Raw genomic sequence first — 15,101 nt, 5'->3', positions numbered from 1 at the left:
AGGTCCAGAGAGACTTTGTGTCTCATTGCTAAAGTTTTGAACTTCAATATAGAGGAATCATAGCTTTCTCTTTAGAAAATGATGCTCTGTGACATTTCAATGAGTTGTCAAATCTTTAACCTCCTTTTTTTGAACTTTGGCTGGAGGACAGATGCCTCTCCTGTGGAGGTTACACCTCAGTGAGAGAAGGGCAAGCTTCCTGCACACGGCACCCCTATCCATCCAAGAAGGTTATTTTCATGCTAAATCATTTGCACAAAACCATATGGTCAGAAGAAAATAAAATGCTAGCCAATATACCGCATTTCCAGAGAGCCTAGCTTGGTATAAGATGCCTGGTAATGTTTTGCTATTTGAATAAATGCCTTCTTTTCTTGGCTCATTGAATGTACATGTAATATACACATACGTGTGTGCATGTGTGTCCATATATTCATATTTTATTATAATTTCTAAGTGTTACCTAAATGCAATTTGCTGACCATTATATGTCTTTACCACAAAAATCATATACAAACACACACATATATGTATACACACATCTGTACGTGTAAGTAGAATGGAGACATAACCCCCAGAATTTAGCAATATAGCCCTGCTTGGAGACAGAGTCTTTGAAGAAGTCATTAAAATGAAGTCACAGCTGTGGGCCCTGCTTCATCACGACTGGTGTTCTTACCAGAGGAAATTTAAACACAAGCGCATACAGAGAAAGAGCACATGAAGACACAGAGAAAAGATGGCCACTTATAATCCAAAGAGAGTGTCCTGTAACAGTTCCACTCTTCACAGCCTTCAGCCAATATCTCAACTTCAGTGTTCCAGCTTCCAGAACTGGAGAGAATAAATTTCTGGTGTTCAATCTTATCCAGTCTATGGTAACTTGTTATACTAGCCCTAGAAAACAACTTTAGTATATGGAAAGCGAAAAGATTTTTCTTCAGAAATAATTAATGAGGATGATTAATAAATTGATTAGGACAAGTGATGCTGCTGTATAAAAATGTTGAGCAACACAGAGCATTACATTCTAGAAAAGCACCATTAAAATCCCCCATGATATCAAACATAAAGGCATTTCAGAGAAATAATAACAATAATTATAAAATAATTAATGTTCTCAATGTAATTTCGGAACCACCCATATTTAATACTAAAACTATTTTAAAGTGGGTTTATAGATTTCAATCTGCAGGTTGGCTTGTCCAATTTCCCTAACTAGAATTTGAAACCAGAACCTCTAAATTTAAATCTAATTCTATCACCATGTCAACTCTGCTTCCTGGTTTCATTTTAGTTTAATTTCTTTTATGCAAATTGTCTTCAATCAAATGGAGATTGTATTGTCTTTTTTTTAACTCATCAAAGACCATGTTACTTATAAGTAATGGAAATATTGACAACTGGTAGGATACAGGGTTTTTAAACATTACCAATAACTTGAAATTATTAATTATTATGATGTCATTTTAGCCACTCAAAAATCTAAAATCACTCAGTCTTGTAGACTTGTAATCTGTCTTAAAAGTGAATGATCAAATATATTATTTTTGGTGTGCCTAAAATTGCCCTACAGAAGCACCTCAATTATTTCATAAGAACCTAGTCATTCTCAGCTTACTGTTTAAACATTTATTATTAGAGAGCTACAACTGATTCTTTTTATTTTTTGTTATTTTCTAAGTTGTTGGGCAATGACAATGTTTAAGATAAGGGAAACAAATTTTCTAACATCAAAGAAGCAGTAATATTTAGTAGATCATATAAATTAAAAAATGCAAAAATGATTTAAGTGTTAAGCCAAGAATATTTGAATAAATTAATAAATTATATTTTATGTTGCTGTATCTCAATGATCACTTTTTACTTTCGCTAGAGTGCTGCATGTGTAGTAGTCCTCACTTATTTGCAGATTTACTTTCTGCAGTTTTAGTTACTTATAATCAATTATAATTTGAAAAGGATGAAGTGCAAAATTCCAAAAATAAAATATTTGTAAGTTTTAAATTGCCTGCCACTCTGAGTAGAATGATGAAACCACCATTACAGGTCACCTCCAATGGGTAACATGGGTCACGAAACATCGCTTGATCCAAAGTATACACATGACCTATTGGTCCCTTAATAGCTATCAGACAGACCATTCTGGTATTGCAGTGCTTGTATTATGCAATCCTTATTTCATTTACATTGGCCCCAAAGTTTAAGATTAGTGTTGCAGGTTGGGGATTTAGTTCAGTGCTTCCCCTGGCTACCTCACAACCATAAGGACCTGAGTTCAATCCCCAGTACAAAAAAAAAAAGATTATCCACAGGTACAGGCATCCATTGGGGTCTTGGAACATATCCCCCAGAGATAAGGAAGATTTCTGTACATGTTTTGTCTTTGCCCAGTTTCTTAATTTCTTGCTATCAAGTTCGTCTTCCATTCATCTTTGTAACCTCTATCTTGTTTGTAATAGATGCTCAATAAATATTCAATTCATGGATGAATTAATAATAAAACAGTTTTCTATTTATCAGTTATTAAAATATAAGTTAAATGAAAATAATCTAAGTAATTATTTCACATCAAAGAAAACTTGTAGGTCAAAATAAAAGTATTTATATTTCAGTCAGATTTTAAACAATGAAGCACTAAAAACAGATGGTGGAGCCTTTTCATCTGTGTGAAGTAGATTTTTTGATATTAATTTATGAATGATGTTTTTCACATTTATATGGCATGAAAAATATTTTCTTCCCTAAAATTTCTGCATTTTGTATCTGGTTTAGAAGCTAATGTCCATTATGTAGCTTATTTATGCCGTCACCTTGGCGCACTAGACTCCCCAGGGATATTTGGAAAGTAACCATTCTCTCCTGCTGTTTCAATTAACATTCTGGAGCCCTTATTATCTTCACCAGGAAACTATCTTTGAAACCGTAACACCCTTCAGCTGGAAATATGTTTTTTGAATGTACTGTTATTAAGGGACTCACATGGGGATGGAAATTGCAAGTGGAGAAAGATCTTAGCTAAGACACTTAGAGAAAGGGATCACCAACTTCCTCCTGCGGCTTAGCAAAATAACAATCTCCGTGTATGAGGGCATAACTGAGGTAAAATGCTAGAAACCCACTTGGCCAGTTCGGCAAATGAGAAAGTCTTTGTTTTCTAAGCCATCCACCTCATCGGCTGCGGTTATACGATCTGCATTATCACTCTGCCTTCCCTTCAGAGAGTAAAAACAGTTCTTTCATCCTTCCTCAACTGGCTACATGGCTCTAGGCCACCAGTCATCACTGTTTATTGAGCTTTTCTGTGGATGCCCCGTGCGGCAATGCTATATGTCAGCACATTATGACAGGGAGAAACTGTCTTCACCTTGGAAGATTTCCATGTATGAGAAGCCCAAGAAAGATGTTAATTTTAGTATCACCAAACCCTTTTACTGGACTGAAAACGACAGAGGTCAATCTGAATAAATTCTGCCAAATATTTTTTTCTACTTTGGCTATTCTGTAATGCGAAAGAAATATTGGGATAAAATAAGAATCCTTAGCTCACACAAATTGCCCTTCTTTTTAGGCAAGTACCCCAAATGAATTTGAAAACACATGCCACTTACTGAAAGGTGACCTTATTAGGAAAATTAGCAACTACATCCTGTAAAGGCATGAAATGTACGATAAAATGGTTCTAAAAATATCCCAGTGCAGCTCTCACATTTTCAAGCAAAGACTACTTGATTAACGCAGGTGAAATCAGGGTTTATCAAAATCTCATCTTCTTTGAAGCAAACCATCGTTTTAATACAAAGAGTTCTAGGAATTCCTAACAAATATTTTCTTTCCGATTATGATTATATGGCTTGGTTTTGGTTTTGGTTTTTGTTTTTTGTCTTATCTCACTCCATTGAGGAAGTGCAATGTTTTGATAAACAGATAAAGACAATGGGCAGCAACTGTCTGAGAGAGGGAAGCCAATTTCTAGAACCATTGTGCGATGACTTTAATCTCTCCTGATATCTTTTCCCTTGCAATGTTCTTCATGAATAAATAAATAAAGTTTCCCAATGTTCCTGAGATTGATTGGTTTCATCACAGGCGAGAAATTTATTGTCTAAGTTCACTGACTACAGACTCCATCGCAGTATTTGTTATCTTTTCTTCCCCTTCCCCTAACCCTTTCCGCAAAAACCTTTTAGTGAGAAGGGAAAAAACTAAAACAAGGGTGATTTAAAACCATGATAGGTAATTTCTGCCCCATGTTGATCTCTGGAAAGCAGGGATGTAATTCAAGTTTTGTCTCCAGCTATACAAAAGCTAAAACCTTTTATAGAAATTAAATGTCAACACCTAAATCATGGCATCTTCAGAACTTAGAAGAATCATTGTAGACTGTTAAAACATATCGTAACTAATTATGTCTTCACAGACCTCTTTCTAATGATATGAAAAGCTCAAACTTTTGGCCTTGCTGTGTGATATATTTTGGGAGGTTAGAAAAGGGACATCTTCCCACTCGCCACAAGTTTCTTCTTAATATTCTACTATAGGACATTTCCTTGGAGAAATTTGAAATGTTCAGCTGCTGCAAACAGAGAATTGTGCATTGGAGCAGAGCAGGGAGACGTGAGGGTGAGGAAGAGCGTGGGTGGTGATTTGATTAGAAAGTCAGGATAGCCGGTTCTGAAACAAGTTACCTAACAAAAGATGCATTTTAATGAACCAAAAGTAAAAGGAAGACATCAGTGATAAGTTTTATAATTAATATTAACAGGACTTTTATTACTGTGAAGGAAAAGTGAACTTTATGATATGCTCTGATTTTTTTTTTTTTTTAGTTGAACTATTTTAGGACATTTTTATGCTTGTGGAGGCATAGGTGTTGTTCTAGATGTTAAACGGGAGTCATTGCATTTTATCCTAAAAGAAAGGGAAATACTTCATTTCTTAAATTTGAATTGTTAGACCATTCATCCAAGAGAGTTTATTGAGAATTTATGTACAGAATAAAATAGATGTAAACGTGTTTAGAATTTTAGATATGTAGGGTGCCTTCCTAGACTAGATCTATCTTTTTTTGGTTGTTTTTTTGTTTTGTTTTGCTTTGTTTTGTTTTGTTTTGTTTTTTGAGACAGGGTCTCACTATGTAGTTGAGACTGACCTGGAACTTGCTAAGTAGCCCAGGCTGGTCTGCCTCAGCCTCCCCTCCCGAGTGCTGGGATTACAGACATGCACCACCACGCCCAGCCCTAGATCTATTTTGATTATAATCATTTAGTAACTCCACCAGCTTTTCCTATCAGCTTTTTCTGGGTTGTAAGTATGCACAAAGTTGAGGAAAATTGGATCTTTGACTCATGGAGTTCATAGCCTCTGAGAGAAGATGTAGGATACACATATGACCTTATTGTAAAATAAAATGTATTAGAAATTATTACAATTTAAAAAGTGTTGTGAAAGTAAAATAATTCTGCATGGAAAAGTTATAAAAGTCCTTAATGAGGCAATGGCCATTGACTTGTGCCTTAATATACAGGTAACAGTGAAATGAAATGAATTGAAAGAGTAAGGACAGAGTGAGTAGCATGAATAAGACATAGCAGATTAAGAAAGTGGATGTGGTCTTTGAGAGTGAATACTTCCATCTGACTAAAGAATGGAGCATGAGAAAATGGGGAAAGAAAAGGAAACCTAAAAGAAATATTCATGTTCCTGAGTATCAAGTAAAGAAGTTAGACTTTAGTTCTCAAGCAACAAAAAAAAATGAAAATTACTATATATATTTCAGCAATAGCATATTGTCTAAAACCAGTTCTTTCTGTATGCTATGTTATTGAATTGCCCCTCAGCTTCATAAAGAAGGCTGTTTACATACAGGCTGCTATAGATGTTATTCAGGAGCTATTATTGTTTCAATGCTTTTTACTCTGCATGATCTCTTCATAGTCATGAATAACTTTTAGAATCTCATGAAAAGTATGAAACTTTTTTCTAAAAACACATATATGCACAGATACACACAAACTTTTTCTTTTATTTTAGAGTATTCATTATTTTATACTTACATTCCTTGTTTAAAATTATTGCTCTATCCAAACATGCTTTGAGGTGAGGGAATGGATTTCTTTTTAATTCCATGATCCAGTAATATTTTTAAATGGAATATGTTAGATAACATTTAATAAGTAAATAATTCAATAAGATTATTTTTATCATTAGATAAATAATTAAAATATAAGTCAAATGATTTACTAAAACAATGTAAATAATTTCATCCCATATTTGTGATTGTTCCTCTACTATAATAAATCAACAGATTGATTCAAATCTAAGTCACCACTCACCACTAAATCATTTAAGTCCTTTTACTGTTTTACAAGCTTTTGTTTTTCTTCTTTTTTATGTAATCCTATCTCTTTTTAGGTCATCCAGATACATATTAAGGTTTATCATATGTTCCAATTCATATATCAATATTTTCATCAATTAAGAATTCTAGTATTTCAGTTACTTAGAAAATACATCCTTGTAGGGGAAAATGGCTAAATCTGAATTCTAAATTTCCACTTGCTAGCCTTGATTCATTATGTTTTATTTAAAAATCACAAAAATCTCTCAGATAGCTGGGTGGGTGGCACATGCCTGTAATCATGCACACCAGAGGCTGCAGGAGAATTGTCATGAATGCAAGTTTAGTCTGAATTACATAGTGAGAACCTGTGTAGAGGAAAACAAAAACTAAAGACAAACAAACAAATAAATCAAAGCGGAAAACAAAAACAAAAACACTTTCAGGTTTTTCTTACAGAAAACGGAGATAATGATAATTGCACCTTTCCTTAAAATATTATTTTAGGTAAAATAATTTCTAAATTGTAGTATATCACCCACTATTTAATTCATTAATCATTCTTAAAAATCTCTTTGGGATAACAACATTAAATTTGGAGAATTAATAATTCTAAAAGGTAATATTTAAAAACAAGAACAAAATCATAGTGTAGTAAAAGAGATAGATGCACAAATAAAAACCAATAGAAGTGATAAAACCAAAGCATATATAAACTGTTAGGAATATGCAAATAGATCATCCAGAATAGGTCCTGGAGTCGTGTTTTGAAGTGGTAACAACTGAGTGGAAACTTTCAGAAGGGGTTTTCTAGGTTGACCTAGTTCATCATTGAAGTAATTTTCAATGTAAAACAGCAGCTTTCTCTTCCTGTATAACATATTAGCCCATGAATCAGTGCTCATGCTTCAGAATACAAAATTACGTGAGCAAAAGCAAAAAGTTATACTTTATTTTAATTGTTTTATTTTGAAACTTATTAGAGCATTGATATAGTTGTAAAATACAATGTTTTCAATTATATACAAAATACATTAAGTTGCTTGAAAGGTAAGTTATCAGAAAAAGTCAGATCATATAGATTATGTTTATAAAAAATTATGTTTAACTTTGTAGGAAGTACGGGATACCTTTATTCATAATCTAAAGGAACATTCAACAGCCCTTGGCAATTCATCAACTCATACTCATGAATTTTCTGTTAATGATTAGAAATTTTTCAGAAATTTTATATTTATTAGCCTTGAGAAAATATTTTTCTTATTGATTATGAAGGATCACACTTTTATAAATTTATGATATACATATAATTTGTAATACATATTATATTTATTATATATAATACATATTAGAAACATAAAATTAAGTACCTGTATTCTGGACATTTGTATGACATAGCTTCTATGACATAGTAAGCATTTGAGTTTGTATAGTATTTTTGCTAGCAGTATTTTCCTTAATCAATCAACATGTTTCTGTCAGTATCCAAAGATCAGAGTGGAGTTGACAAGTGTAAAATTTTGTATTTGTTTCCCTGTTACATGTTGCATGCATAGGTCCACAGTGTAGAGTCAGCCAGGAGGATCAGTGGCAGATACAAGAAGGCACCACTGGCTGGAATTAGAGCATACATGATGTGAATTACATAGAGCTAATCTTCTGGGAAAGACACAATGTGAAGGGCCAAAAACTCAATTTGTTTAAAATCTTAAGACCTATAATAATCATACATACCCCTTTGTTACCAAATATGTATCTTGTCCAAGAGTAAGTCTCTTCATCTCCTCTCTTTCCCTCAAATAGAATTACCATATCTCCTTTTCCAACACTTTCAGAAATGCAAATAACCGAGCTGACATTTATTGACTGTTTCATCTTCACCAGTCACTGTGCTAAGCATTCCAGAGAATTTCACTTTTATTTCTCCCACTCTACAAATGAAAAAATCAAGGGTTCTGAGAGATTAGATATTTTTGCAATGTCTCACCTAGCTAATGTACAGAACTGGAATTTGAACTAAGGGTATATTATATATTCACTTTACTTCAAGGAAATATATCCTGTGATACCTAAAGATAGAAGAATGGAACATATCGATCTAATCCAAGCTCTTCATGATACTGTGAGAGTCCAAGATCTTCAGGATCAATTAATAAATTAGAAAATGATACTATTAATTCCATATTAAGCTGACATGGGTTTTATTTATCATAGAGAGTTAATGTATAGTTATTAATTAGAACAAAGGATCTGATGGTAAAGAATGTCATTCGCATCCCTTGGTTGGTGAATTTAAACTATTAGTACACAGAGGAGAGTCCACCAAGTTCAGAGGCCTATTCAGTAAGTCCCTTTTATCATAGTTTCATTTTCTCCTACTTGAGAAGTGACATCATCAGTATGGTAACCAATGTTCTAAACACCATCTACCTGAATACACTGAATGGCTCAAGATGCAATTTCTGTCAGTGTGAAGGAAAGTAGTATTTTCTGATCTAAAATTTTCAAGCAATATCATTTTTCCATATGGCACGAGGCCTCTATGTCCTACTGTTTTGTTAGGCAGAATGAGGCATGATCTGCCAACTGTGTTCTATCTACAATTTATTATTAGAGGTAGTCACTGGAAAAATTAGAGTATTACTTGTTTAGTTAGAGGAAGAATTAATGAGATCAAATTCAGTATATATTGATGATTACTTCTATAGCACGTTTTATTTACTCCTTTTTCTCTTAAAACCTAAAGAAGTAGCATTTCATACTGAATATTTAATAATTATTTGTGAAAAGATTCCATTGGGCTATTATTATTTATATACCACTACCTTATTGATGTTTTAGAATGTGAATTTCAAATATGTTATCACTATCTCCATATTTTAAATGAAGTTATAGTTTTTCCAAACAAGATGTGTCTGTAAGTGAATCCATTGGAAATCAAAACTAGAGCTTCCAATAGAAGTCTAGTTAACAACACCAGTGAATTCAATGATTCAAGAACTCAAAACTAAGTAAAAAAGCACTTAATGTGTTTGTAACACCTACAGACTGTGATAAACATCACTAGGCATTGATAACACTCATTTAGTTCTCACAACAACCTGTAGAGGTGGGTATCAATTTTTTATAATGTCTTTAAATTTATCTTTGACTCATAAAAACATAAATATTGTATATAATAATGAATTACCAATTAATATTTGATACATGTATTTATGGGATAAGATATAAGACAGTTAAACATATTTATTTCCTCTAATATTTATCTTTTTGGGGGGAGGGTACCAAGAATTGAACTCAGGACCTTGCACTTGCAAGGATTGCGTAGTGCCACTGAGCCACATCCCTGGCCATTTATCATTTCTTTTTGATGAACACACAAAATCCTTTCTTCTAGCATTTTACCGCACTCTTACTAGCATCTGAAAAATATCATTCTACTCTTACCTTTTATGACATCAACTTTCTTTAATTTCAGTGTATTATCATTCAGTACTTGTCTTCCTGCAGTTGGCTTATGTCACTTAGCACAACACCCTTCATGTTCTAGCAATGTTGCTGCAAATGACATTTTTTTTAATTAATGGCTGAATAGCACTGTGTTGTGTATATACACTATTTCATTCATCAGCTGATGGATACTTTGGTTGTTTCAATTTTTTGGTCATTGTGAATAGAGATCCAATAAATATGGAAGTGCAGATCTCTTCTACACAATGATTTTACGTGCTCTGAATGGGTACCTTGTACTAGGATTGCCTACTCATATAGTAGGTCTATTTCTAATTTGTTGAGGTACCTTCATACTGTTTTACACAATTACTGTGCTAAATTACATTACCACCAACAATATTCAAGGATTACCTTTTCTTTACGTCCTTGTTATCATTTATTGTCTTTTGTCTTTTTTATCACAGCCATTCTTAATGGAACAAGAATATTTCATTACGGCTTTAGGTATGTATTTCCCTGATTATACATGATGTTGGGTATTTTTCCATATATATATGTTGACCATTTGAATTTCTTCTTTTGAGAAATATTTACTTAGGTTCATTGCTCATTTTTTTACCTGGGTGTTTTTTATGTAGAAATTTTGAAGTTCTTTATATTTCTGAATATTAACCCCTTGTCAGAGACATAGCTCACAAATATTTCCCCCCCCCATTGTAATGCATTGCTCTTATAGTCTGGTCATTTGCTGAAAAAAAAAAAAACAGAAGCTATTTAGTTTGATGTGATTTCATTTGCTTATTTTAACTTTTTGTTCTTATATTTTGGGAATTTTGTCCAAAAAAATTGCTGCTTATTACAATGTCTTGAAGTTTTTTCCCTATGTTTTCTTCTAGTAGTTTCATTACTTCAAGTCTGGCATTTAAATAACAATCCATTTTGAGTTTTTTGTAATGTGAGAAACAGAGGTCCAGATTTATTTTCAGTATGTAGAGACACAATTTTCATTTAGAAAGCTGTTCTGATTTTGTAGCATGTGTTCTTAGCACATTTGCCAAAACTGAGTTAGTTACAGATGTGTGTGTTTACTTCTAGGTTCTCTATTCTGTTCTGTGGTCTGTGTCTGTTTTTATGCTAAAACCTTGGTGTTTCGATAACTGGGACTACCCGCCTTCTCCTGCCACAGGAGGGTTTTAGATTTTCCATCCACAGGCAGGCTTGAGAAGGGGACTGTCAGGATCTGCTCAGTGATTAGTTTCCACCAGCTCAGTGCTAAGTTTCAAGAAAAAGTTCTTGCTTACTACCCCATGAATCTCCCAGAAAATAGGGTCTTGCGCCGTGTTATGTTGCCCAAATTTTGGTTTGTGCTGTAGAAGGCAATCTCTTGGCCACCATATGCTAAACTGGGTGAGTCTCAGACCTGCAAGCTCTTGCACAATCTCAGGGTGGACTAAGCTCCACAGTGCAGCTGGCATGGATGAAGGAGAATTCACGACTCTGTTACCAGGGGCTTAGATCTCCACTCACTACCTGGGAAGTTCCAGAGTACTATTTACTTGTACTGGCCTGATAGAGTTTTGCAGCCTGAGGCTGGACAATAAATATTGGGGACAGTCCCTTGGCTACCTGGTATGATGCTAAACTGAGTCACACTTGAGTCTCACAATTGTACAGGTCTGCATAGTGTTGGTAGAAGGGTGAACAGGGCCTAGGTCTACTCCAAACCTGAAAATGGAGACTTTCCCACTGGCACACAGATCTGATTGCTGCTAGGATAAGGCTTGAGGCTCAGTCTATTAACTCCTACCAGCGTATAAAGACTTCATTATCTATGGGTGCTAAGTCTCACTGTAGTAGCCTTGATAATGAACTCCAAGAAAGTGCCCTGTGCTAGCTTTATTGCCCCACTTCCCAAAGTTTTGAAGTGCTCCTCCCTGGTCTGCCACCAGAGATTGTAGGACAGGTGGTTGGGAAGTCAATTACGTGACTTCTGCATTTCTGGAAGCTCAGTTGGCAAATATTGGCCTAGAGCTAAGAACTGCCAGACTTTGCCTAGCACTGAATATCACTATGGTGTGCTGGGTACTGGGTTTTAATCCTATGGCCTATCAAGGACTCAAAAACAACAAATGCTGGGGAAAGATGAATCTTTATATATTGTTGGATGGGGTGTCAACTAATAAAACCAGTTTGGAAGTAAGTGTAGACATTACTCAAAAATTAAAAACAGAAATTCCAGTTGACCCTCTTCTGGCTGTCTTAGAAAAGCTAAATGCTACTACAGTGAAGCACGTGTACCTATTTATTGCAACACAACTCACGATAGCTGAGTCATGGAAGTTGCCTATAGGCCTATCATAAGATGAACTGATGAAGAAAATGTGATTATATATACAGAGAGAGAGAGAGAGAGAAAGAGAGAAAGGGAGAGAGAGAGAGAGGGAGAGAGAGAGAGAGAGAGGGAGAGAGAGAGAGAGAGGGAGAGAGAGAGAGAGAGAGAGAGGGAGAAAGAGAGAGTACTATGTGGCCCTCAAAGAGGAAAATTATGAGTCATTTGTAGGAAAATTGTTGCATTTTGAGACCATAATGCTAAGTGAAATAAATCAGTCAAAAAAGGTTAAATATTACATGGTATCTCTAATACGAGAAACTCAAATATAAGCAATTTAAAGAGCAAAATAAAGAGCCATGTTAAGATACTGGAATATAGCCTCTGCAGAGATGGAGAGAGGATCTGGGGAAGGAGGGAAAGGGCGTGCTGGGGGAAGGGAAGTAAAAATAATCAAGATGTGTGATATATATCTATATAGATCTCCAGATATCTATCTATATCTATAGATCTATAGATCTACATATCAGGTTTAATGTAGCTGCTAGGCATTGCAAACATGTACTAATAAATACAATTCTAAAAATTCTCTTTCCCTTCCAGAAGCAGGTGGCACCGGTCTCCTTGCTGAGCGGCCTAGAAGGGGGAGAGGAGTGACTATCCTTTCTCTTCTTAAATGAGCCTTTATTGTTCGTTATAGTAAGGGTAGGTTTCACTTGATTTTTTTTAGCCTGTTTTGAATCTTAAACCTAAATTGCAATGACGTTTCATTTGATTCTGTTTATAAATAGCATAATTCAAACCAAAGCATTCAAGATAGCAAGGTAATTTGCCATTATATTCAAGGATAATTTGCCTAAAAGGATTAGATGTGTGTGCATTGATTTGATGGTTTAAAAGTCAGTTTAATGTATAGGAAGATAAGCAATAGCTAATGAGTGTCAACTTCTAAATTTAAAATTGAGAATAAACAGACAAGACCCTACTTTGATAACCTTCAAAATTTTAGAGAATGAAAATAGTTATTAGTCCTTTCCATAACTCTGAAGTAAAGAGAAGCCAGAAAGAGGGCATGGTATTGTATATTTTCCAGAGATTATATAATAGATGTTTGAAAAATTAAAAGTAAACAAAAGGGGCACCCTCTCCATCATCCTACATTGTATATTTGCAATGTGGTTATTTTCTTTTTGGTTTGTGAACTTCTGAGCATAGTGATTCATGTTTCTTATACATTGTTACAAGTCACCAAGTACACAAGCCATGCTCTATAAATATATATTAAGAGGAACAGGATACAAACATCACAACCAGAAAATGAAGTCTATCCTGAGTCAACTTCTCGGTTCACATGTGCGCTTCAATTTTCTCTGCCTCTGATTCAAACTCTTCGCGCTACTACTCTTCTTCCTAGTCAATAGCCCCTGTATCTCAACACTGACCTGTCCTTCAAATCCAGTGCTTGCAGACAGTAGCTAATTCTTACCAAGCTATTATGAAGTAGCAACTATCGCTAGTGCTGGATTTATAAAGTTCAACAAAGATTCCCACTTTGTTAAGTGGTAAAAATTATTATTAGTGGATTAATGAATAGGTTTAGCATTGTCCCAATTCAATGAAGAGAAGGAAATGAATAAAACATTAGGATTCCAGAACTGGAGAGAATTTTTGGGAGAGTGGTTCCACAGATTCTCTGGCACTAAAATATTAAGGCCAAAGTCCATAAAGTGACTTTCACATGAAGACACAAATTAATGTGAATATGTTCCTCTAAATGTGAATGTCCCTTCAAGATCAACCATAGTTGTATAAAAAGTATTATTGATTAAGAAGGATTCATGAAGTGTACACATTATTCATTGTGCTTTTCAAAATTATTGAGCCAAATACTTGTGGGTAAAAGCTTAGAAACTAGTGTAAAATTAAAGGACTATTTATTTTTCTTTGAAATTAATGTTAAGAATCCATCCATTTTTAAATTGAAAAATATAAAACTCTTACAATAAAAATCATGGCTAGTTTTTAGTTGTTCAATACAGAGATGGATCAATATTTTATTTGTTAAATTGGCAAATTTGGTTTTTGTTTTATTTTTTGCTAGGCTACTAAAATTTTGTAATTGTTACTACTGAATTATCCAGCATATCCTATCTGGTAGTTTGTTCGATAGCCCTTGAAAATGTCTGAAGCTTCATTTAGCATGACAGGCTATTACTTATACATCAAAAACTCTAAAAGAATTTGTTCAACAGGACTATTTACCATACAGAATTAAGTGTAAATAGATGAACGAATCATTCTTACTATGGTCATATAACAGGGACAAAGATAGTTCTGCTTTAAAATGTCTCTTTGTTGATGAAATTTTAACTTTAAAAATAAAATGATCACACCCAAAAGTGATCCTTGACTTTGTGATCATGTGGGATTTCTCTTTTTAGAATTTTCCATAATGCAGAACCAACAGGAAGTGGTAAAGCCACATGTAATTATTCCTTTTTCTATAAAAAGTCACCTTTTTTTCCCTAATAACAACAAAAAGCACTGTTCCCTTACCCCAGTGAGAGAAATAAAATGCAGAGAAAATGTTCTTTGGTTCAAAGCCCAAATGTTCCCACTTCACTTCTAATTTTTCTCTTGAAGTGCTAGTATTAGAAGTGATTTTACAGTGTAAATAGCTCAGTATTCCCAGTCATTTCTTGTAGCTGTTAATGGCTTTTTGTGGTGACTTATGAAAATTATTTGTTTCACTTACTGCTACATACATAACATACTCAATAGACTGTGTTTAAATTAAAAGTGGATTAATACATATCATAGCATCAATAGTATTACATTTCATTCTTATTATATAAGCACAAGTACGTAGTGTAAATAACCCTGAAAAAGAGAGAAAATATGGAAGAAGAGAGTAGGGAAGGAGGAGGGAGAGAGAGAGAGAGAGAGAGAGAGAGAGAGAGAGAGAGAGAGAGAGACACA

The sequence above is a fragment of the Fukomys damarensis genome, unplaced genomic scaffold (genome assembly GCF_012274545.1).
Source record: "Fukomys damarensis isolate Sample0158 unplaced genomic scaffold, DMR_v1.0_HiC HiC_scaffold_15, whole genome shotgun sequence".
Lineage (NCBI taxonomy): Eukaryota > Metazoa > Chordata > Mammalia > Rodentia > Bathyergidae > Fukomys > Fukomys damarensis.
Note: the sequence above shows the minus strand (reverse complement) of the source record.